The sequence below is a fragment of the Perognathus longimembris genome, chromosome 20, assembly GCF_023159225.1.
Source record: "Perognathus longimembris pacificus isolate PPM17 chromosome 20, ASM2315922v1, whole genome shotgun sequence".
NCBI lineage: Eukaryota > Metazoa > Chordata > Mammalia > Rodentia > Heteromyidae > Perognathus > Perognathus longimembris.
The window spans coordinates 31641428-31663820 of record NC_063180.1 but is presented as its reverse complement, the minus strand read 5'-3'; the positions used below and the strand labels follow the sequence as shown (position 1 = coordinate 31663820).

General features: G+C 57.8%; 1 pseudogene; it reads left to right on the top strand.

Annotated features, from left to right (window-relative positions):
* LOC125368200 overlaps nucleotides 1-22393 on the top strand; it is a 138440-nt pseudogene that overhangs the window by 113865 nt on the left and 2182 nt on the right.

The following is a 22393-nucleotide window of genomic DNA, read 5'->3' as shown; positions in this document are numbered from 1 at the left end:
AGGCAAGGTCGGAGGGGCATGAATGACCTCTGGCAGGTGACTCTCAACCTGAAGCGCGCCCCACCAGACAAGTGCCGGACCCCAGGGAGCAAGGAGAGGGGCGCCTCGGGAGGGGCGGGCACGGGGCGCAGGGAGGCCCCCAGGCCAGGCGCCGACCAGGAGTTGGGCATCTGTGTGCCCCGTTAGGACAAGGCTTTGTGCGCGCCTCTGAACCTCGCCTCCAGGGAGCTCAGTGGGGTCGTGGCCGGCGAGGGTCACCGGGGCCCACCCAGGACCTGGAACGGATCCGGGCGGGACTACCGGCGGGGTCCGGGACGGGCGGGGGGGGGGGGCCTCCACGACTACCCGGGGTTCGGGTGCCAGGGTCCCACGCCCCGCACCCCCAGGGCCGATCGCATCCAGGGTCCCCTGAACCCTGCCCCACGACCTCGTCCAGGGATGGAAGGGCCCCAGCTTCGCACCCACCGTCCTCGCTGGCGCCTTGGCTCCCGCGGTCACCGCCGAAGCCGGGTTGGGGGTCTTGGATTGCCCGGGAAGAAGCGCGAGACCCCCACGTTCACCCGGCCCCTTAAAGGAACACGCGCCTCTCCCTCCCAGACGGAGGTGTGGGCACCAAGGCACCCTAACTCTGCCTTCTGGGGGTTCAGCCAGTTCTGGGGGAGGTGGAGTTTAGCGGGGGTGGGGAGACACGAGGAGTGGGGAGAGCTGGGTCCCTCTCCTGTGGTTTACTACATCATGGGGCGGGCAAGAAAGCCCCCCACTCCGCCTCCACTCCCCGGGGTGCGCCTTGGAAGAGGGGTGCTGAGAGTGTGCGCCTGCTCCCGTTGGCGCTGCACAGCGAGGCCAGGCCACAGGAAATCAGTGCTAAGCAGCCTCCCAATGTGGCTGGAACGAGCAGGGTGGGCTGGGTGCCCTCACCCGCAGTGATCCCAGAGGTGGGTGCCCAAGCTTTAGAGCTCTCCACCTGCTACTTCTCAAGACCCGGGGCCTCTCTTGGACAGGAGGCTGGACAAGGGTCCCCTGGTCTCTCAGAAGAGGAACTCAAAGGAGGCCCTCAGCCTGGGTTGGGGGCAAGGTCACAGGGTCACTGGGCCCAGAGCATCCTCCTACCCCCTACTCCAGACAGACTGCGCCTGTGTCTGCCTGTGTGTCTATCTGGCTATCCATCACTCACAGCCAGGAGCGGATCAGAGCTAACCTTCCATGGACTGTGGAGAAAAGTGCATCAGAGAGCCCAGGAGATCTTTCTGTGGGGAACGGAGCTGACTGCTGGGCCAGTGTCTGGATGGTCCGGAGGACCCCAAGAGCACCAGACAGGACACTGACAAGGCCCTGAGCCTCTGACGGGCAGGCTGGGCTCAGGTGTCTGTGTCCCTCCATGGATGGAGCAGGCTTATGTCCCTTCCGTGGAAGTGATCGCGTCATTTACACTCTCCAGAGTGCTTCAGGACATTGATCAAGGTTCTTCAGAGCTAATATTCCAACTAGGATTGACTTGAGACTTCCTCATCAGTGCATACAATATACCCAATATGCCCAGGTGACGGGAGTGAGGCTCAGTTTCCCCTTCTGAGAGGACTCCTGGATCTGGCCTGACTCAGACTAGTGAACTGACTCCAGGGAAGGGAAATGGAGGTGGCTGACGGGTATGCTGGGAAGGATGCTGATTTGAGGCAGGGGGGGCGGGGGGGGGGCAGGAGGGGAGAACAGGGATAGTAGGGAACAAGTGTTTCGGGAGGGAGGGAGGTGGCAAAGCCAGCAGCCCCCCAGTGATGAGAAACAGCAGTAGAAGGAGGCCTAGGGGTGAGCGGCAGGCCTGAGTCCCTCCTTCCTGGGCCTCTGCCCAGCGAGGCCCTGGTACCAGCGGCTCCCAGGACATAGTACTTCGGATATCCTAGCATCCCTACTCTCCCTTCTGCAGAGAGCCTGTGCATCCATGTGCCTGTTTGATCCGGATCCAACTTGATGGGGTGGCTTCATTCGCCCCTTTCTCAGCCCGTGAGTCTCCCTCAATCTGCCACCACTGGCCAAGGTGTTGGCAAGAGTCCCCTCTCCCCGGGCCCTGAAGCACACATGCCCACCACCCTCCAGCAAACAGCCTGCTCCATCCACCAAGGAGCCCCCTGCCCACTTGGCAGTGCTCACCCCCACCACCGGGCTGGGACACAGTGAGCAAGACTCCATGTCAGCAAGCACCCTGGGCCCAGTGGCGTCGAAGCATCCACATTCTTGGGTTTCTTAAAGTGTCTCACTGTTCCCTTTGCAGAAGGAATGGAAACTGCCGAAGGAAACGCCAGCGGGTGTGGGCACGGACGGCCCTCCTGGCACTCTCAAGGGGCGCCCCTGTGCCAAGCGGGCAGCAGCTGCAGGCCTGGGTGGCGGTGGAGGGGAGGGTGACTCAGGGCTCCCGCCCCTCCCTCGGCACACTACTGAACCCTCTGCAGTCAGAGGGGAGGCAGACGCTGGGCTCCAGGACACGGAGGTGGAGACTGACACCGTCAATCCCATTTCCAAGAACAACCAAGCTCCGACCGCTCCAAGGGAGAACAGAACTGTGTATTTCTGGAAGTGTCCATGGCCTCTGGAGTGCAAGGGCCCCAGCCCCCCATCAAGGAGAGGTCTCCTTCATCTCCCATAGACCCACGCCCCAGCCTGGGGGCGAGGGGCAAGTGGTCTTGGGTAGACGAGGGCATGGGGCATGCATGGCTGTCCTGGGGCCCAGCCAACCACCCAAGATGTGGAATGTGGTATGCAGAGAACCCCAGGGGAGACCAGAGGCCCCTCTAGAGCCACCCCAGGGAGCTGGAGGTCCATTCCAGGCCCGCCTGGGTTCCTGAGAAAATGGGATGGGATGGTGGGGGGGGGGGGGTGGAGTTGGTTGGTCCAGGGATTTGTCGAGGCTGGAGGACAAGAGAGGGAGAGAGGGAGGGAGAAAAAGAGAGAGGCAAGGACCCACATCTCCTCACCCCAGCCCTGGAGTCACAGGGGGTCTGGGAAGGCAGCAGGTCACGCCATGCAGCAGGGCTGGGAGACACCTGGTTAGCGAGACCCCATCTCAACAAACAAGTCAGGTACGGAGGCTGCTAACAGCCCAGCAGCTCCAGGCGCAGGGTGATTCGGTTATGCCAGGCCACGGGCAGCACCCGCACGTAGCGGGCGATGAAGGGCTTCTCAAACATGTTCTTCTTGTGGGAATAGTTGTCCCAGTTGCCCAGGAAGATCTGCGGGGGGAGGGGGGGAAAAGGAGGGGGGCAGACCGGGTGGTGTCAGGTGAGTCCCCAGAGTGAGCCCCAGCAGGGAGTACCAGGGCCCACCCCCAGGGCTCCCAGACAGACACCCACCTTGCTCTCGGTGGCCCCGGCCTCCCTGTACTCAGTCCAGGTCTTGCCGTTGTCACTGTAGGCCACTTTGTAGGCAGCCACGTACTGGATGTAGCCGAAGTCGCGGGCCCCCTGGGTGATAATGCCCGTCACCTGCCTCTGGGAGCCCAGGTCAACCTACGGAGGAAACAGACACGCCGCCTTTGTGTGGGCCTGCGCCAGCGAGGCACAAAGGCGGGCGCCGCTTCGCTGGGCCCCAGTCTTTTCCATCTGCAAAGTGGGCCTAAGGATGCTTGCGATCTCAGCCCCGGGGAGGCGGAGGCAGGAGGATCACAGGCTAGAGGACAGCCTGTGCGGTACAGTGAGACTTTGCCTACAGGAAGCAAGGGCTGGATCCCAGAAGACAAGAGATCAGCAGGCTCCAAGTCTGAGACCAGTCCAGGAAAAAGAAAAAGTTAACAAGACCCCAACAACAGACAAGGCAGGTACGGTGGCGCATACCTATCACCCCCTATATCATGTGGGTGTAAAGGAAACACTGCAGTCTGAGTGGCCTGGGAAAAATCGTGAGACTCTAAAAAAAAAAAAAGCTGAGGGTGAAGCTCAAGTGATTATGTGCCTGTCCCGAAGTGTGAAGGCATGAGTTCAAACCCCAGCACCGCCAAAAGAAAAACCCACAGGGAATAAAAGGGCAGTTTGGTGGTACAGTATTTCCTCGAAATTGCAACATTTGTGTTCAATCTCCAGCGCTGCAAAGAAAAGTAAATACTTATCTTAATCAAAAAATAAAATGTAAAAGCAATAAATAAAATTTAAAACAAAATGTAGCCGGGTGCCAGCGGCTCACACACCTGCCATCCTTAGCTAGACAGGAGGTGGAGATCTGAGGATCCACAGTTCAAAACCAGGCCAAGCAGGAAGTCTAAGAGAGCCTTACCTCCAAGCAAGCTGTCACCCAAAAGCTGGACATGGCGCTGTGGCTCAAGTAGAAGAGTGCTAGCCTTGAGTGAATGAAGCTCAGGTTCAACACCCAGGCCCTGAGTTCACACAACACACACACACACACACACACACACACACACACACACACACACACACACAGATACAGGTGAGGCAAGTGGGAAGAAACGGCCCTGGAAACAGGGCTTTTTCTGGAAGCTCTTCAGGGAGGGGTGGCAATGTCCCCAAGCCCAGCCTGAGCCCAGCAGACTCCCCCACCACCCACCTGCAGCCACTCATCATCGTCATTGCCCTGGGCAGCCCAGGCGTTGAACTTGCCCTGCCGGTCCAGCCGCCCGTAGAAGGGGTACCAGCCGAAGGCACGCAGGCCCAGTGTCTTGTAGCTGCTGGAGGCTGTGATCTGCTCGTCGGGGATGCTGCCGTCTTTCAGCCCCAGGTGTCCTGAGCAAACTGTGGCCAGAGAAGACTGTCATGGCCACCTCAGGCCTTGGGGCTTAGCTCCCCACCCACCCAGCCCACAGCATCTTCACTTATTGTTGACTTCCTGTTCTGTAGTGCCAGCACTGAAGCTTGAACTCGGGGCCTGAGGCTCTCGGCTCTTGTTCATGGCCGTTCCTCTACTACTTGTGCCACACCTCACGTTCTGGCTCTTGGAAGGTTATTGGAAATAAGAATCTCACAGATTTCTCTGCCCAGACTGACTCTAAGCCACAAGCCTTGGATTTCAGCCTCCTGAGCAGCTAGGATTATACACGTGAACCGGCAGCGCCAGGCCTGGGGCTGGGGAAATGGCCTAGTGGGAGAGTGCTTGTCTTGTATACATGAAGCCCTGGGTTCAATCCCATGGACTGGCAAAATAAATATTTTTTTAAAATAGTTAAAGATACAGGCCTGCCTGCAGCTCCTCCTCCTTCGTAGCTAGCAGAAGGCTTTCCTTTCTGGGGTGATGTCACGCAGACCAAGATGGCTGCTCCAAGGTGGCGCCCACTCCACCCAGGCCCACGCCTGGGTGCTCAGACATGTACGGTTTGCTCTCATATCTGCAGTGACCGCAACAGATGAGACCACTAAGGACGTGACACTCCCGGGAGAGTGGGGGTGTCTCATGCCGGCCGAGCTGCACCCCATAATTGTTTCTCCCTTGGGGAGTTGACTGGAAGAGCAGAACCTGGAGAAGCTGGCGTCCATCTGCCCCCAGTCACCTGCCTTTCTGCTCCCCAACCAAGTGAGGATGCAAGCAATCCGGCCATCACCTCGTCACCTCAAGGGGGCCGCCAGAGCACCCAACAACCACAAGACACTCCAGGGCCAACTTGTCCTCTGCATGCTGGAGCAGAGTCCTGAGGCAGGCCGGTGGGAATCTGCTTTGTTCTCATTCATAACTCCATGTTGTTCCCACGGCCCAGTAACCACCCTCCCCTGTGGGCACCCCGGTTCTCAGGAAAACTTTGCCCCTGACCTTACCTGAAAGTGCAAGACTGTCGGTGTCACAAATCTCAAATAGGACAGGACAGACATCCCAAAGAAGATCTTACACTCAGGTGCAGAAAAACTGTAAGCCCATTCCCACTCCCAGCTCCTGGCTTCTCTGATGCGCTCAGTGTTACAGTGAGTCCCTGTACCGCCACAATGCAAGCCCGCTCTGCGGAGGTCTCTGCCTTCCTTCTCTCCTTTTGTCTGCTTGGTCCTTCCTTACCCAGGCCACCACCGGGGCGTCGCTGCAGACACCACCAGCTCTGCACCCTGCGCGGGGCTGACCTGGTGCATAAGGAGCCCCTGGCACCTCATACCCCCCTTCCCCTTAGCCCCCAACCCCAGGTCTTCCAGAATCAGACAGTGCTGCTTCTAGAGGTCTAGGAGTTGGAAGTCTGATTTTCTTTCTTTCTTTCTTTTTTGCTGGTCCTAAGGCTTGAACTCAGGACCTGGGCACTGTCCCTGAGTTTCCTTTGCGCAAGGCTACCTCTCTACCACTTGAGCCACAGTGCCACTTCTGGCTTTTTCTAAGTAGTTTATTGGAGATAAATCTCAATGATTTTCCAGCCCAGGATGGCTTAAAACTGTGATCCTCTGGGCTGGGGACATAGCCTAGTGGCAAGAGTGCCTGCCTCGGATACACGAGGCCCTAGGTTCGATTCCCCAGCACCACATATACAGAAAACGGCCAGAAGCGGCACTGTGGCTCAAGTGGCAGAGTGCTAGCCTTGAGCGGGAAGAAGCCAGGGACAGTGCTCAGGCCCTAAGTCCAAGGCCCAGGACTGGCCAAAAAAAAAAAAAAAAAAAAACCTGTGATCCTCAGATCTCAGCCTCCTGAGTAGCTAGGGTTACAGGCGTGAGCCACCAGCACCCAGCTGGAAGTCAGGTTTTCGAAGAAATCATTATATTGCTGGTCCATAGGGCTCACGGCCCACCATGGCAAGCAGTCTGCTTGGCTCCGGCCCCCAGTAGGCTTCCTTCCACCCTTCATCAGGTCTCAGGACCTTTGCACTTGCTGACTCTGCACCTGGAAAATGCTCTCTAAGCTTTTCAAGGTCTTCCCATGGCTTCATTCAAGCTTCCACCAAAGGCCAGTGCAAAAAGCAATCCCCTGCCCATGCTGAGGGGGTTTCAAAGCTCTTGGGAGCTCTCAGCCCTTCCGTTTGCTCCTGATCTGGAGTTGGCCTCCCTCACAAGAATGCACATCCCATGAGGTCGGGGGGTGACACTACCTACCTTGTTCCCAAGGAGCTGTATTCAGTTAAATAATCCCTCCCCAGTGGTTTTCTGGACTCCTAACCTAAGCCATGCCTGTGGCCACGCCCACGGCCACGCCCACAGCCATAACAAGCACTCCTGAAGAGGCCTGGATGCCTGGCACACCCTGCAGTCCCCAGGACCAGACAGCAGGTGGCACTGTGGCATCAACGAAAAAAAATGCACGTCCAGGGGGAAAAGTGACAGAGGAGCTTAACCAAGCCAGGCACCCAACTTGCAGGTTTCCTGGGGCAGCAGAAACCTGTCCCTTCCTGAGCCCCAGTCTACCTGGAGTCTCTGCAGAGGCAGTGAGAAGAGCCAGCTCCGAGCTGCACGGTGTTGATCTTGAGTGGGCTGCATGGTGGGTCAGAACTCAGGGTTTACCCTGCCAAGGAGTACACCTGCCAAGGAGCTGAGGCCATGTCCCCTCCCTCCCCAAACACTTACGGGTCTCGCAGTGAATGCCTGAATAGCCCCGTGGGCACTGGCAGATGTACGACATGAAGACGTCCCCTCGGAGCTCGTCCTTGGCCACCTGACACTGGCCATCGTGGTGACAGGGGTTCGGGGAACAGGGACCTGGAGAGGAGGAAGCAGGGAAGATGGGCAGAAGAGGGGCGCTCCACCCTCTCCCCTCCCCCAGCCTGCCTGCTGGGGCCCATGGCCACTGGAAAGTCACTCAACCCGAATACATGAAGCAAGGCACTTCCTGGGATGAGGAGCTAGGGATGCTAGCACAGGGGGACGGCCAGAGGCTGAGGTTGAGGCTCAGGCCTGGCCCACACAGGCTCCTGGGGCAAGCAAGGCCCCCTACCTTTGTCAGTTTCATTGCAGAGGCGGCCCGTGAATCCTTCCGGACAGATGCAGTGGAATGAATCACCACGGTCCTTCAGGCAGGTCCCACCATTCATGCACCGGCTGGAGTCACAGAAGATCTCTGCAAGGCATCCCAGACCTCATCAGGCTGGCCATGGCCAGGCGCAGCAAGGCCTGCACACTTTTAAGTCTGGAAGCCAGTGGGAAGGAAGAAGGCCAGTGAACAGATGACCACTGGGCCACCAGAGGTGACCACTGCTGGGAGGGGAGTTACTCAAACTGGAGGACACTGGAGCAGTGTCTAAAAGACAGAATGGGGGCAGGGCCAGGCTGAGGAGAATGGTGGGCTGAGGCCATACCAGGAGAGGTTTGGGCAAGGGCAAGTTCAGAGTCCACATCCTGCAGACAGGTAGAAGGGTCGCCTCAGGGCCTCCGTACTGGCCACTGGATCCACACGCTCAGACCACAGCATTATCCTTCTAGGGGCCTCCCCAGTGTCATCGAGAGCCCTGGCCCACAAGCACATTCGCCCTCAGGTAGGGGTAGGAAGCCTGCTTTGTTCTGGAATGGAGGGTTGAAAAGCTCATCAGCAGAGAAGGTGCAGGAAGGGCATGGTGGCTGCCACACAGCCCCCCTAGGTGAATGAGGACAGGAGGAAAGACAGGAAAGAGAAAAACAGAACTTGAGAGCCACCACCAACAGAAGCTAAGTTGGGGGGGGTGGGCACACTGGAGAGGCCACCAAGGCTTCCAGGTGGGCTTGGAGACACCGGTACCTGGTCGGCTATGGTGGTAAACACAGGAGAGGCTGTGGTGTCATCGCCCTCAACCCCTGCCCCACCCCCATGCCCAAGCAGGAGTCCCCTGGCAGTTGGTTCTAGCCCACCCCTCTCAGAAGCTCCCATTACTCCTGCTTGTCCTCAGGCCCTTGACTCGGGTTCAACCCGTGAGCAGCAGCCTTCAAGCACAGCTGGCCCTGAGGAGGGTCCCCTGGCTGGTCTTTGCACCCCAGAGCCCACATCAAAGCTGACACTGAGCTGAGATAGGGACCGTGTCCTCACCCCCACCCCCAAGAACCCCCAGTCACCATCCCAAGCTGGATGGAGGACCCAAAGTCCCCATAGGCAACACTAATGAGGATCAGCCCTCTAGGATTGCCTGGGTGAGGGGCCTGGGGAGCTTAAGGCAGCTCCCTAAGAGCTATTAGTCATTAACTTTCAATAGCAGGTTAATCCCTCCCCCTAACCTGGCAGACCTCAGAGAGAGCCTAGGCTGAGGCCAGGGAATGGCAATCCGCAAAAGGCTGGGCTGCCAGGGCGCCCCCTTGCGAGTTTAAGGGCTCTGCTGGCGACAGAGCAAACGGGGCTCTGCAGGGGACCTGGGATCCTCCCTTTGGGAGCAGGAGCTTGGTCAGCAGTGCACAGAACCCCTGACACGGCAGTGAGCAGGCCTGGACTTTGCTAGAAGCACCTCAGCAGGAGCTAATCCCATTCCAGTGTCCCCCCAGGTCCCTGCCACCTTCCTCCTTCCAGTCCCCGCCAAGCCAGTCACCCTTGACCATGTCGCACAGGTGGGTCTATGTCCAAGTGAGACCGACAGATCTACAGACCCAGGACCGCTGGTGGCCAAGCAGGTGCTGGCCCAGGTCTGTCTCCAGGACAGTCCTCACCTCCAGGCCCACCCAGGGAGCCAAATGTGGGACCAATGTGTGGCTCCAAGGAAACGGAAGGGGTGACAAGCCAGGAGGGGCTGTGAAGGCTCCTGGGGTCACCACCCGTGCCCCAGGGAATGGCCATCCAGGCTGGCAGACCGCAAGCCAGGAAGCTGACAGAAGAAAGGCCTACGGGGTGGGCTGGGTAATTCCTGCTCAGACTCCCCGCACACCTCCCCCAAGTAAAGATCTCCATCCACCTGGCCTCACCAGGGCTCCACTTGCCTTGGAAAGATGGTCTGCATCCTTCTACTCCAGGGCCTCCCCTTCTCCAGCCGGCCTCCCTCTCCAGCCCAGCCAAGCCTGACTTAGTGAGCTGTGGGCCCCATGATGAAGAATGCGTGTGCTCACCCCTGTTGGCAGGCAAATCTCAAGCTCTGCGCCACCCCCTGAGTGTCCAGCTGGCTGTGGACTCAGCAAACAGCACTCCTGTGACCTTAGGGTCACCCGAACCCCGCTCAGGGCAGTGACATGTGGCCAGGCACACAGTCCCAGGGGAGACAAGCAGGCGAATCTAGTGTGGAGGGATGGTGGGCCCTTGCTCCCGGCCCCTCTCCCACACACACACACACCCGCGAGACCACCTGCCAAGGAGCCGAGGCCATGTAACCCCCACCCACCCCCAAATACTTACCGCTGTCGCAGTGAGTGCCTGTATAGCCCCGTGCGCAGTGGCAGATGTACGTGAACACGATTTTTCCTCGGAGCTGGTCCTTGGCCACCTGGCACAGGCCATTGTGGTGACAAGGGTTCGGGGAACAGGGACCTGGAGATGAGGAAGCAAGGAAGATGGGTAGGTGAGGGGCGCTCCACCCTCTCTCCTCCCCCAGCCTGCCTCCTGGGGCCCATGGCCACTGAGAAGTCACTCAACCCGAATACATGAAGCAAGGCATTTCCTGGAGGACGCTGGAGCAGTGTCTAAAAGACAGAATGGGAGCAGGGCCAGGCTGAGCAGAATGGTGGGCTGAGGCCATACCAGGAGAGGTTTGGGCAAGGGCAAGTTCAGAGTCCACGTCCTGCAGACTGGTAGGAGGGATCGCCTCAGGGCCTCCGTCCTGGCCACTGGAACCACACTCTCAGAACACAGCATTATCCTTCTAGGGGCCTCCCCAGTGTCATCGAGAACACAGGCCCACAAGCACACATGCCCCTCAGGTACGAGTAGGAAGCCTGCTCTGTCCTGGAATGGAGGGTTGAAAAGCTCATCAGCAGAGAAGAGGTAGGAAGGGCATGGTGGCTGCCACACAGCCCCCCCTAGGTGAATGAGGACAGGAGGAAAGACAGGAAGGAGAAAAACAGAACTTGAGAGCCACCACCAACAGAAGCTGGGGGGGGGGCACACTGGAGAGGCCACCAAGGCTTCCAGGTGGGCTTGGAGACACCTGTGTCTGGTCAGCTGTGGTGGTAAACACAGGAGAGGCAGTGGTGTCATCACCCTCAACCCCTGCCCCACCCCCATGCCCAAGCAGGAGTCCCCTGGCAGTTGGTTCTAGCCCACCCCTCTCAGAAGCTCCCATTACTCCTGCTTGTCCTCAGGCCCTTGACTCGGGTTCAACCTGTGAGCAGCAGCCTTCAAGCACAGCTGGCCTGAGGAGGGTCCCCTGGCTGGTCTTTGTACTTCAGAGCCCACACCAAAGCTGACACTGAGCTGAGATAGGGACTGTGTCCTCACCTCCACCCCCAAGAACCCCCAGTCACCATCCCAAGCTGGATGGAGGACCCAAAGTCCCCATAGGCAACACTAATGAGGATCAGCCCTCTACGATTGCCTGGGTGAGGGGCCTGGGGAGCTTAAGGCAGCTCCCTAAGAGCTTTAGTCATTAACTTTCAATAGCAGATTAATCCCTCTCCCTGACCTGGGATACCTCAGAGAGAGCCTAGGCTGAGGCCAGGGAATGGCCTGGGCCCAGGCTCTGGCAGGGGCCCAGGCACTGGCCCAAGCAAGGGTTCTTGTCCCAAAGACACCCTCTTGGGGAACAACAAACCACCCCGAGGAAAAAGGGAAGAGGGAAAGTTATCCTTGGTCCCTCTAGGTCTTGCACACTCTGAGGCTGAGCCATCCAAGCAAGGCAGACCTGAGGCTTCCAAACTGAGCACAACCGCACCCCCCCTAACAAAATCCCCACAGGGATGTCAGGGTCCTGCTCTTTGGGGGGCATTCCACGGGGGCATTTGGCCGGGACACAGCTTGGTGCAGGCAGAGGACTGGGGCAGGGAGGGAGGGTACAGAAAGAATGGTGGAGACCCCAAGCATCTTTCCAGGGTGGCTGTCAGGACCCAGCGCTTTCTCCTGGGCACTGGTAAGATTTGACTTGAACGGGATGGAAGAGCTGGGTCCTGCAGCACCCTCCACAGTCCAAGTCAATCCCTTTTGTAGGAGACAAAGATGGAGAGAAGAGCCCTCTGCCTGGGCCCGCCCACCCCCCACACACACACCCCCACACACCATCAGCAGCCTGCAGGGAGGCCCAGCTATCCACCCTGGGCCTGGGCGCGGGGGAGGAGGCCAGGAAGATAAGGCAGCAAAACCAAGGCCACCAGCCCCAGGAGGTGGCCAGCCCTTCTCAAGGCCCTCCCCGCCCCAGGGTGCACCTCGCCGCGAGCCCGACCCCACTCCACAAGTGGGACACACAAATCTCCAGGTACAGCCCAGCACGCCAGGTTAGGGTCAGAGGTGGGGTGGGGGGAGTAGTGGGGAGAAGCACACAAGCCCCAGAATCTTCCAGACCGGGTTCACTGGCCTCATTTCACAGACAGGAAAAGAGAGGTCCGCAGCGGATTCCTCTGTTGTGTGTGTGGCTCATCTCTGGGGGAGGCAGGGCGGCCACCGCGTGTCCCCGCACCAGGCGCCGGGCTCCAGCCAGCACGGCCCGCAAAGCCCCGCGCACAGCAGAGGCCGACGGTGCCGGGGTCCCCGGCCAGGCTGGGCAGCGCCCTGCCCCTCGCGCAGGGCGCCCCACGCTCAGGCCAAGTCTGCCCACCGTGGAGGTGGCGGAGGCGCCCTGAGAACTTCGGGGCGGCTGGAAAGCGGCGCGAGGGACTTACCGGTGTCGGCCAGGAGGCCGGAGGCGCAGAGCAGTGCGCCGCATATCGCGGCCAGCACACGGGGCCCCGGCATGCTCGGGGACACCGGGACGGGACGAGACGGAACCCAGATACCGATGGGCTGTGGGACAGGTTCTAGCTCCTTCCAGGTGCCCGATCCATATAAATACGGCCGCTCGGCCCCGCCCACCGGCTCCGCCCAGGCCAGTCAGAAGCGGGATGGGGGCGGGACCAAGCCGATTCGGGGCGTGGCCTCGCTGTTTGAGGGCGTGGCTGCAGTCGCGGGGCAAGGCTGAGATGCTGGGGGCGTGGCTGACCCAAGGGGCAGAACTGAGCTTGCTGGATGGGGCTGAGCTGAAGGGGCATGGTTTGGTTTCTGTGGGCGTGGCTTAGACACTGAGGGCGAGGCTGGTCTACAGGGTTGGGTGGGCGTGCTATGGGGGGGGGGGGGGTGTCTCTGGCCCCATCTCCAAAACCTGGGAGTGGGTGTGGCTCAGGCTCAGTGGCAGAAGGCTTGCTTGTTTAGCAAGGTGTGAAACCTAGCTGGATTCCAGCGCCAAGCACCATGAAAACAAACAAAAGAATTTTTTTTTTCTTTTTTGCCAGTTCTCGGGCTAGAATTCAGGACGTGGGAACTATCCCTGAGCTTTTTTGCTGCGGGCTAGCACTCTACCACTTGAGCCACAGTGTGGAACTGAGGAATCGAACCCAGGGCTTCATGCATGCTAGGCAAGCACTCTACCACTAAGCCACATCCCCAGCCCCTAGAAAAGAATTTTTCTCAAAAAAAAAAGAAAAGACAGTAGGAGACAATGATGAAAGGGGTGACACTGATCAAGGTGCATTACATTCATGAACTGCTTTGTGGTGTGGCAGCTCCTTTGTACAACTACTGACAGATAGGTAAATAAATACATAAAATGTATATACATATAGAAGAGGCGAGCTGCTGTTGACTCCAGGACTGTAATCCTAGCTACCCAGGAGTCTGACATCTGAGGATTGAGGAGCACAGACAAATGCGGGCAGCAGCCCAGCCAGGCAGTCCCTGAGGTCCGTGGCTGGAGCTTGGGCCTGAGCTCCACCCCACCTGCCCGGCAGGCATCGTGTTCCACTACCATGCCAGCTCCACCTGGTACACCCTGGACTTTGACCGGGCCCAGTGGGCCTGCCTGCAGAACAGAACGGTCATCGCCTCGGCCGAGCAGCTGCAGGCTGCCTCAGAGAATGGCTTCCACCAGTGTGACGCAGGCTGGCTGGCAGACCAGACCATCAGGTGAGCCCGCCCAGGGTGGCAGGAAGGCACCTGGCGCCATCCCCAGGAGTGCATCCCCAGGGCGTGCACCAGCCACACGAGCGTGCGCGGGCGCGCACACACACACACAATCGCTGAGCTGAGACTGAATCCTAGCAGGCTGGCACACACATCCATGTACACACACAAGCACACACAGCACACACACACAGGGCATGTGTGTCATGTGGTCGAGTAGACTTAGTGACACTGAGCCAGGGCCAACCAGCAATGACTGGCCCCCGGGCCAAGATGGCCCGCCTTTTGTTTCTCTGAATAAAGGTTTATCAGCACACAGCCACCTTGGTTTGCACACTGGCTCTGCTTCGCTCCATACAGTAGCAGAGTGGTCATTGCTAGGACCTAGTGGCCTGGGATCATTTAAGTTTCTATCTGTCCCCAGTAGAGCCAGCAACTGGTATTCAGTCCTGAGGAGTCTCTCTAGTGCTGATACTCAGTCCTGAGGACTGCCACTAGTGCTGGTACTCAGTCCTGAGGAGTCTCTTTAATGCTGGTACTCAGTCCTAAGGACTGCCTATACTCACAAATTACCGTGAACACACAGAAAAGAACCCAACTCTGAGCAGACTCTCCCCACATGCCAGTGTCACACCCTATTTTGGTCTCCTGTAGGTACCCCATCCACACACCCCGGGAAGCTTGCTATGGAGACAAGGATGAATTCCCTGGTGTGAGGACCTACGGCATCCGAGACACCAATGAGACCTACGATGTGTACTGCTTTGCGGAGGAGACGGAGGGTGAGGCCTCCCTGCCCCTGCCTGCCTTTGCTTTAGCGTGGTGGTGCATGCCTGTAACCCTAGCTACTTGGGAGGCTGAAGCAGGAGGATTGAGGATCATCAGTTCAAAGCTCATTAGACTTCCCCCTCCTGGTGGGATCAGGTACAGCAAGCTGCTGGGCAAGGATGGTTCTGAGCCAGGGAGATTTTCACCAGCCATTTCCTCCATCCCCTCTCTGCTCTTGGTCCAGTGGATCACACCGGTCATCCTAGCTGAGATCTGAGATTCGGTCACATGGACCAGAGGGCCTTGGGCAGTTAGCTTTGGCCCAGTTAGCTTTTGACCCTGCGGGAGGCAGACGGGGCAGAGGAGAAGGAGGCCCTTGGCTGTGTCATCCCCAGGCGAGGTCTTCTATGCAATGTCCCCGGAGAAGTTCACCTTCCAGGAGGCGGCCAATGAATGCTGCCGGATGGGCGCCCGGCTGGCTACCACCAGCCAGCTCTACCTGGCCTGTCAGGGCGGCATGGACATGTGCACCGCGGGCTGGCTGGCCGATCGCAGTGTGCGCCACCTGTGGACATAGAGGACTGGATAGTCACGCAGGTGGGGCTGGATGTGGCTGCCGTCCCCCCAGGAGTGGACACAACCATGGCACCCAGCGCCACCACTGAGCCAGAAATCCAGACTGCATGGGAGGCAGACTATGGCTTGCAGGCCACCTCCTCACCAGCAGGTGGGTCCCAGCCCCCAGGCCAGCAGAGGGAGCTTCCTGGTCCCAACTTCCTCCTCCTTTCCACCTCCTCTCCTCCCCCTCCTCCTTCCCTCCCTTCTTCTGTTCTCCTCTCCTCCTTTCTACCCTGCTCTTCTTTTCTTCTCCTCCCCTCCCTTCTGCCTCCTGTCCTCTTCTCCTTCCTCTCCCCTCCTCTCCTCCCTTCCTCTCTCCTCTTCTCTCTTCTTTCCTCCTTTCCTTCCTCTCCCTTTCCCTCTTCCTCCTTTCCTTCTCTCACTCCCACCCTTCTTCTCTCTTGTTCCTCCCTCCTTCTTTCCCTACTCCTTCACACTTTACTTCCTTCCCTCCTCTCCTTCCTTCTCCCCTCCATCACTCCCTCCTTCACTTCCATCACATCCCTACTTCCTTCCCTCTTCCTTCTCCCACTTCCTTTCCTTTTCTCTTTTCTTCCTCCCTCCTGCCCTCCCTCTCTCCCCCTAAGGAATTCCATTACGAAGCATCCACACACCCAGCTCTGAGCTCTTGAGAAAGGTCTCGATGTGTAAGGAACCAAGTCCAATTCCACCCGTGAGCTCACCTTGTTTCCTCCTCCGCCTCCGCAGGGTTCCCTGCCACATGGCCTCCCAGTGGCCCAGAAGCAGAAGGGACCACTGAAGGAGCCAAGGAAGGAGCCCCGGAAGGACCTTCTGCCACTGCCACCGTGCCTGCGGAGCCCTCTGCCTCAGAATCGCCCGAGGAGCCATCCACACCTTCACTCCATGGGACAGAGCTGCCTTGCCGGGCTCTGGGGAGACGTCTGGGACTCCTGACTTCACAGGCAGTGGAGAAGCATGGGAACACCCTGACACCAGTGGCCAGCCCTCAGGGGGCAGTGGGAGTGGACTGCCCTCAGCCGACCTGGACCTCCCTGGCCTCAGCTCCACAGCAGGCTCTGGGGAGGAAGACGGCGTGTCGTGGTCCAGCCGGCCTCCGGTTGGCAGGCGACCCCCTGTGGGCGAGGGCCCAGATGGCTCTGCCTCTGGACTAGAGGACCTCAGCGGGCAGCCTTCTGGAGATGGTCTGGACACTTCTGCCTCTGGAATAGAGGACCTCAGTGGACATCCTACTGGAGAAGTTCTAGAAACTTCTACATCTGGAGGATAGGATGTCAGTGGGCTGCCTTGTGGAGATAGTTCAGAAACTTCTGCGTCTGGAGTAGAGGACCTCAGTGTGCTTCCTCCTGAAAGAGAGGGTCTGGAAACTTCTGCCTCTGGAGTAGAGGACCTCAGTGGCCTTTCTTCTGGAATTGAGGGCCTAGAAACTTCTACTTCTGCAGTAGAGGACCTCAGTGTGATTCCTACTGAAAGAGAAGGTCTAGAAACTTCTGCCTCTGAATTAGACCTCAGTGGGCTGCCTTCTGGAGGAGAAGGTCCAGAAACTTTGGAGTCTGGAGTAGAGGACCTCAGTGGGCTGCCTTCTGGAAGGGAAGGTCCAGAAACTTCTGCATCTGGAGTAGAGGACCTCAGTGGCCTTTATTCTGGAAGTGAGGGCCTAGAAACTTCTACTTCTGGAGTAGAGGACCTTGGTGTGTTTCCTACTGCAGGAGAAGGTCTAGAAACTTCTGCATCTGGAGTAGAGGACCTCAGTGGACTTCCTTCTGGAAATGAGGGCCTAGAAACTTCTACCTCTGGAGTAGAGGACCTTGGTGTGTTGCCCATTTGAGGAGAAGGTCTAGAAAGTTCTGCTTCTGGAGCCAAGGACCTCAGTGGGTTGTCTTTTGGAGGTAGCTCTGCTTCTGGGGCCCTGGACTTTAGCCAGCTGCCTTTGGAAACTCAGGGATGTGGCCATGCTCCAGAAGTGAGCGGCCTCCCTTCCGAATCCAGTGGTGAGTATTCTGGAATGCACTGTGGGAGCAGCCCAGCCTCTGGCCTTCCTGACTTCAGCGGCCTTCCCTCTGGGCTGCCAACGGTCTCCCATGGGCATGCCACATGGTGGAAGTGGTCACGGCCACCACGGCCAGTGACATGGAAGGGAGGGGAACCATCAGCATCAGCGGTGCTGGGGAAATCTCTGGGCTGCCGATCGGTGAGCCCGATGCCAGTGGACTTGCTTCAGGAGCTGAGCTCAGTGGCCATGCATCTGGCTCTCCTGACTTCAGTGGGGAAGTGTCTGGAATCTTTGGTACTAGTGGACAGTCACCTGAGTTTCCTGGCCTGAGCGGGGAAGCATCTGGAACTTCTGAGGTCAGTGGGCAGCCATCAGGATTTCTTTATGGTATTGGGGAAGTGTCCGGAGTGACAGAGCCCAGTGGCTTCTCCTCTGGACAACCAGACATGAGCGGAGAAGCTCATGGAGTTCTTTTTGGTAGTGGTCAGCCATTTGGCATAACAGACCTGAGTGGAGAAATCTCTGGGGCTCTCGATCTCAGCGGGCAGCCCTCAGGAGTGCCAGGATTCCATGAAACGATGCCCAGAGTCCCTGAGTTGGCTTCTGGGGCAGTGAGCGGCAGCAGAGAATCTTCGGGTGTTGTGTTGGTGGACACCAGCTTGGTGGAAGTAACCCCCATTCCATCTAGAGAAGAAGAGGGCCTGGGGTCTGTGGAACTCAGTGGACTCCCCTCTGGGGAGTCAGACCTGTCTGGCACCTCTGGGATAATGGATGTCAGTGGACATTCTTCTGGAACATTCGATGGTAGTGGACTCCCATCACAGGCTCCAGAATTCAGTGGCCTCCGGAGTGGGGTGGCCGAGATTAGTGGCGAAGCTTCAGGAGCAGAGGCCGGGAGCAGCATTCCCTCAGGGGCATTTGAGGGCAGTGGACTTGCATCAGGCCTCCCCACCATCTCTTTAGTGGACAGACCATGGGTGGAATCTAGAACCCAGGCCCCCACAGCCCAGGAAGCTGGAGAAGGGTCTTCGGACACGTGGGAGCTCAGTGGGGTGCACTCTGGAGAACATTCTGGATCCGTGGGCCTCAGCGGGCTGCAGTCGAGCCTGGAAGCCAGTGTCAAGCCAAGCCCTCCCTATTTCAGTGGGGACTCTTCCAGCCCCGTGGATATAAGTGGAGAATCCTCAGCCGGCACAAGTGCCAGTGGGGACACCTCAGGGGCCCCAGACCTCACCTGGATCACTTCAGAGTTGGTGGAAGGTGTCATCGAACCAACCGTTTCCCAGGACCTCAGCCGAGGATCCCCTGTGACCCACACGTCGTGGCTCTCTAAGGCCAGCGGGGAGGCCCTGACATCCAGGGACATGAGTGGAGCCACGCCAGCCTTCTCCAGGGCTGGAACAGTGGACCCCGAGGCCAGCGGAGAAGCTCCAGAGCCTACCACCTCCTCCTTTTCAGAAGCCGAGCAGGCCAGTGCCTCAGGCCTGGGGGCCAGCAGCAGCCATTGGGCCTTTCAGGAAGGATCCAGCCCGGAGGTAAACTCAGAGGCCACCACTGGCTACGATGTGGACACAGGGGCACCAGTTGCTCCCTCAGCCTCTGGAGACAGGACTGAAGTCAGTGGAGACCTGTCTGGCCACACCTCAGAACCGGACACGGCCGTCACCACCCGCCTCCTAGAGTTTGAGCTGCAGACAGAGGGCCCAACAGAGGCACATCTGGAAGCCGAGTCCTTGAGCCTCTGGCACTCAGGAGAGGAGACCCAGACCTCCAGCACAGCCACCGCCCCTACGGATGCCTCCAGCCCCACTTCTCCACGGGGATCAGGGGAAGCAGAGTGGGTCGATGAAGGTATTGTTGGGGCTACTTTCCCTCTGAATGTGTTTGCAGTTCAGACCCCAGGCAGCTGTGGTATGTGATGAGACCGTGTCGCTTTAAAGTCTCGAGCACACACGGGGCACAGCAGCGCAATCCTATAATCCCAGCTACTAGGGGTCGGGGTTGGAGGGAGGAAGCCACAGGAAAAATGTGGCAGGCACATTTTTCCCACAACATTGAGACCACAGAAAGGCTTAGGAGGAGGGGGGAAAAAAAACCTTCAAGTTGAATCCTTCGGCTGGTTTGTATTTTTATGCTGAGCCGATGATCATTTTACAAGTAGATCGCAAAAGGTGCCTGACCCTTGGAAGTAAAATTTGGAGGAAATGTTGAATGTGGGGGAGTGTGGGGGGTGCAGCTGTGCCCTTCCCCATGGGGAATCCACAAGGAGTTCCTCTCTAACTCCATCAGGTGGTATCAGGGCCTCCATTCACTTGTAGGTTGTACAGCACACTCAGCTTAAGAATTACTTGCAGGATGTACAGCACGCTCAGCTTAATAAGAATTTCCCTCTTGAACATAAAGCCAGATTGCTGAGCTCAAAAAACAAATGCCCAGCACAGGTGGCTCACAACTGTCATCCTAGCTACTCAGGAGGCTGAGATCTGAGGATCATGGTTCAAAGCCAGCCTGGGCAGGAAGTGGAGCATTAGCTTTGAGAAAAAAAAAAAGAAAGAAAGAAACAAGGCTCAGAGAAAGTGCCCAGGCCCAGAGTTCAAGCCCTATCACCAACCACAAACTAAAAAAAATAAATAAAATAGAGCTAGATTTCCAGGGAGCCAGGACAGGAAGTAGCTGGAGAGTGAGAGCTATGTTCAACACTCATAGCCAGGTCCTCACTGGCCACAATGGTAGTGGTTCTCAGCTTTAAACCTTCAAGATACCCAGGACCCATCCATGATTCTGTGGAGCTGATTCTGTAGCTTTTGGCACTGGAGGGTTTTGTTTAAACCTCCATTTATCACGCATAGTGTCATAGGTTGGGCACTGAGTCACTTGGAGAATGATGTATATATTGTTGTTTTTCTGAACAGCAAACAATTTCATGGTGCGCCAAACCCCAGCTATCGTGGAGCTTTGGCATTGTCTTTGAACACAAGATGTCTTTGTTGGGGTGAGGGGGAGAGGAATTTGAGGTCTCCCATTTAGATACCAGCATGACTTGTGTGCAGGTATCTCTGAGTCTCTGTCCTGTACTGGGGACTCCTGGTTATTTTCTCTCCTAAAGGAGAGGTACTGCCGCGGGGTCTGGTTCGAGATCAAGCCATCCTTTTCCTTCCACCTTCAGTGGTAGGAATAGGAGTTGGAAAACCCCAGCTCAGGAATGGTGGGTGAGCCCCAAGAAGGGCTGGAGCAGAAGTGGTGATGAGGTACTAAGAGTCCAGAACCCCATGTCTCTCTCCCTCCACATAAGATGGAGGCCCAGCTTCCTGTCTCACATCCTGACTCTTTCCTCCATCTCTCCTAATCGGCCCACCACGTGCCATGTGAGCAAGTCACACCACTTGTTTCCCTGCCTACTACGAATGATGTAACGCTATCTGTGTCATATGTATGTGGAATCAGTTCATCATCGGACCAGATATTGACTGCCAACTTTCCTCCTTCCCTCATGAAGACTGCCATTTCCCTGCATTCTTTTCTACCTCCACCTGCTGTCCTCTTGTCTGGGACCCCTGCCCTTTCTCCTGTCAATGCTGACAAAAGAACGTACCCCAGCTCTTTCCCTGGTTCGAGCAGCTGAGAGATACCCAATGCCCTTCAGAGAAAGAGGGGGATGGTCAGGGCCAGAGGGTCTCTTGCCACCAAAGGCAGAGACCACAAGGTATTCTGGGACTGAGTAGCAATGGGGGAAGCCCCACCTGGGATACCACCCTGTCCTTACTGTGACGATGCTGGTTCTGCCTCTCTGGCCTGCCCCAGTGGAACCCACAGAGTGGCCCTACCTTTCCTCCTCAGCTGGGAGCTCTGGTGCAGGAAGTAGCTCCTTCAATCCTCACACCCCTGGCAGAATACACAGAACACATACGGGCCTCATGCACTCTGGGGCAGGTGAAGCGCAATCCCCACCTCCACCTGAGCCTCCCACCTTTCCCATCCTTCTCCCATGGGTCAGCCAGAGGCCCCAGAGTTGCTGTCTGGCTCTTCTCCCCAGAGGCCATCCCTACCCCTTGCTCTGTACAACTGCTTTAGCACATTGGCTTCATCCTCCTGGCCCTGCGCTTCCCAGCTTCCCTAATGGTGCTAATGGACACAAGAGAACAAAGCTCTCCCGGGGCAGGACAGCTGCCCCCAGCTTCCATCCTGCCCACTGGCTCGACCCTTTGCTGCTGTTGCTGCTGCTGCTGAGAGTCCTGGTGCAGGCTGGGAATCTAAGTACATGCTGGGATTTCCATCCATTGCTCCATGCCGTTTAGGTTTACTTGGAAATGGTTGCTCACTGGGAGCTCAGTTTCTAACCCCTGGTGTGTGCCTGGTGGAAGGCAGCAAAGGACTCCAGGGTGGGAGAGGGATACGGAAGAACAAAGAGGAGGAAAGCTTCATGAACCATCCACAGAGCAAACCCAACTCTGACCCGGAAGTATTAGCTGGCTACACAAGCTTGAAGATCCAATGGGATGTTCTCTTGCCCCTCCCAGCAGATGGTGGACTTTAACAAGCCTGCTTTGCACTGAGGAAGAACAAGAACCCCAGAGTGTGCTGTCCAGAGGCTCGAGGGGAGAGGGGAGGCCCTTGGAATTCCCTCCATCCAGTACTGTGCAGGCCATTGCCAACCACTGGCTCTCATGGTGGAAACGGAAGTCCTGACTTTGATCACTTCCTAATGCCCATGGTGTGAATCTTCCCGTGGAGGCCAATTCCCTATACCAGTGTGCTGGCACCAAGGGCAGTGTTAGGAGGCGATGCCCAAGAACAAGCTGCCCCCAGCACATCCCTGCCTCTGTCCCCACCCTACCCTGGGGTCTGCCCCTTCTCCATCACAAAGTCAGAAGCCCCTCCCCTCATCCAGTCTGCCAATCAAAAGACGAGTCAGGACGTGGATCCCAGCTCTAGCCCGGAGCCCCCAGCCACCACGAGACCCAGTGCGGATGCAGTTGTGGCCTCAAGGATCTGAGTGCAGATTTCATTCCTGGCCCTGCCCAGCCTGCCAGGAACATAGCCCCTCTTCCTCTGAGATCCCCGCAGTCACTCGGTCACGTTCTGCCTCAAGTCTCAATACTTCCCACCTTCCCATTGGGCTCTGCCAGCCTCCAGAACAGGCATGCACAGGCGGAAAGCCTGGGATGGCAGGAAACTGCATCC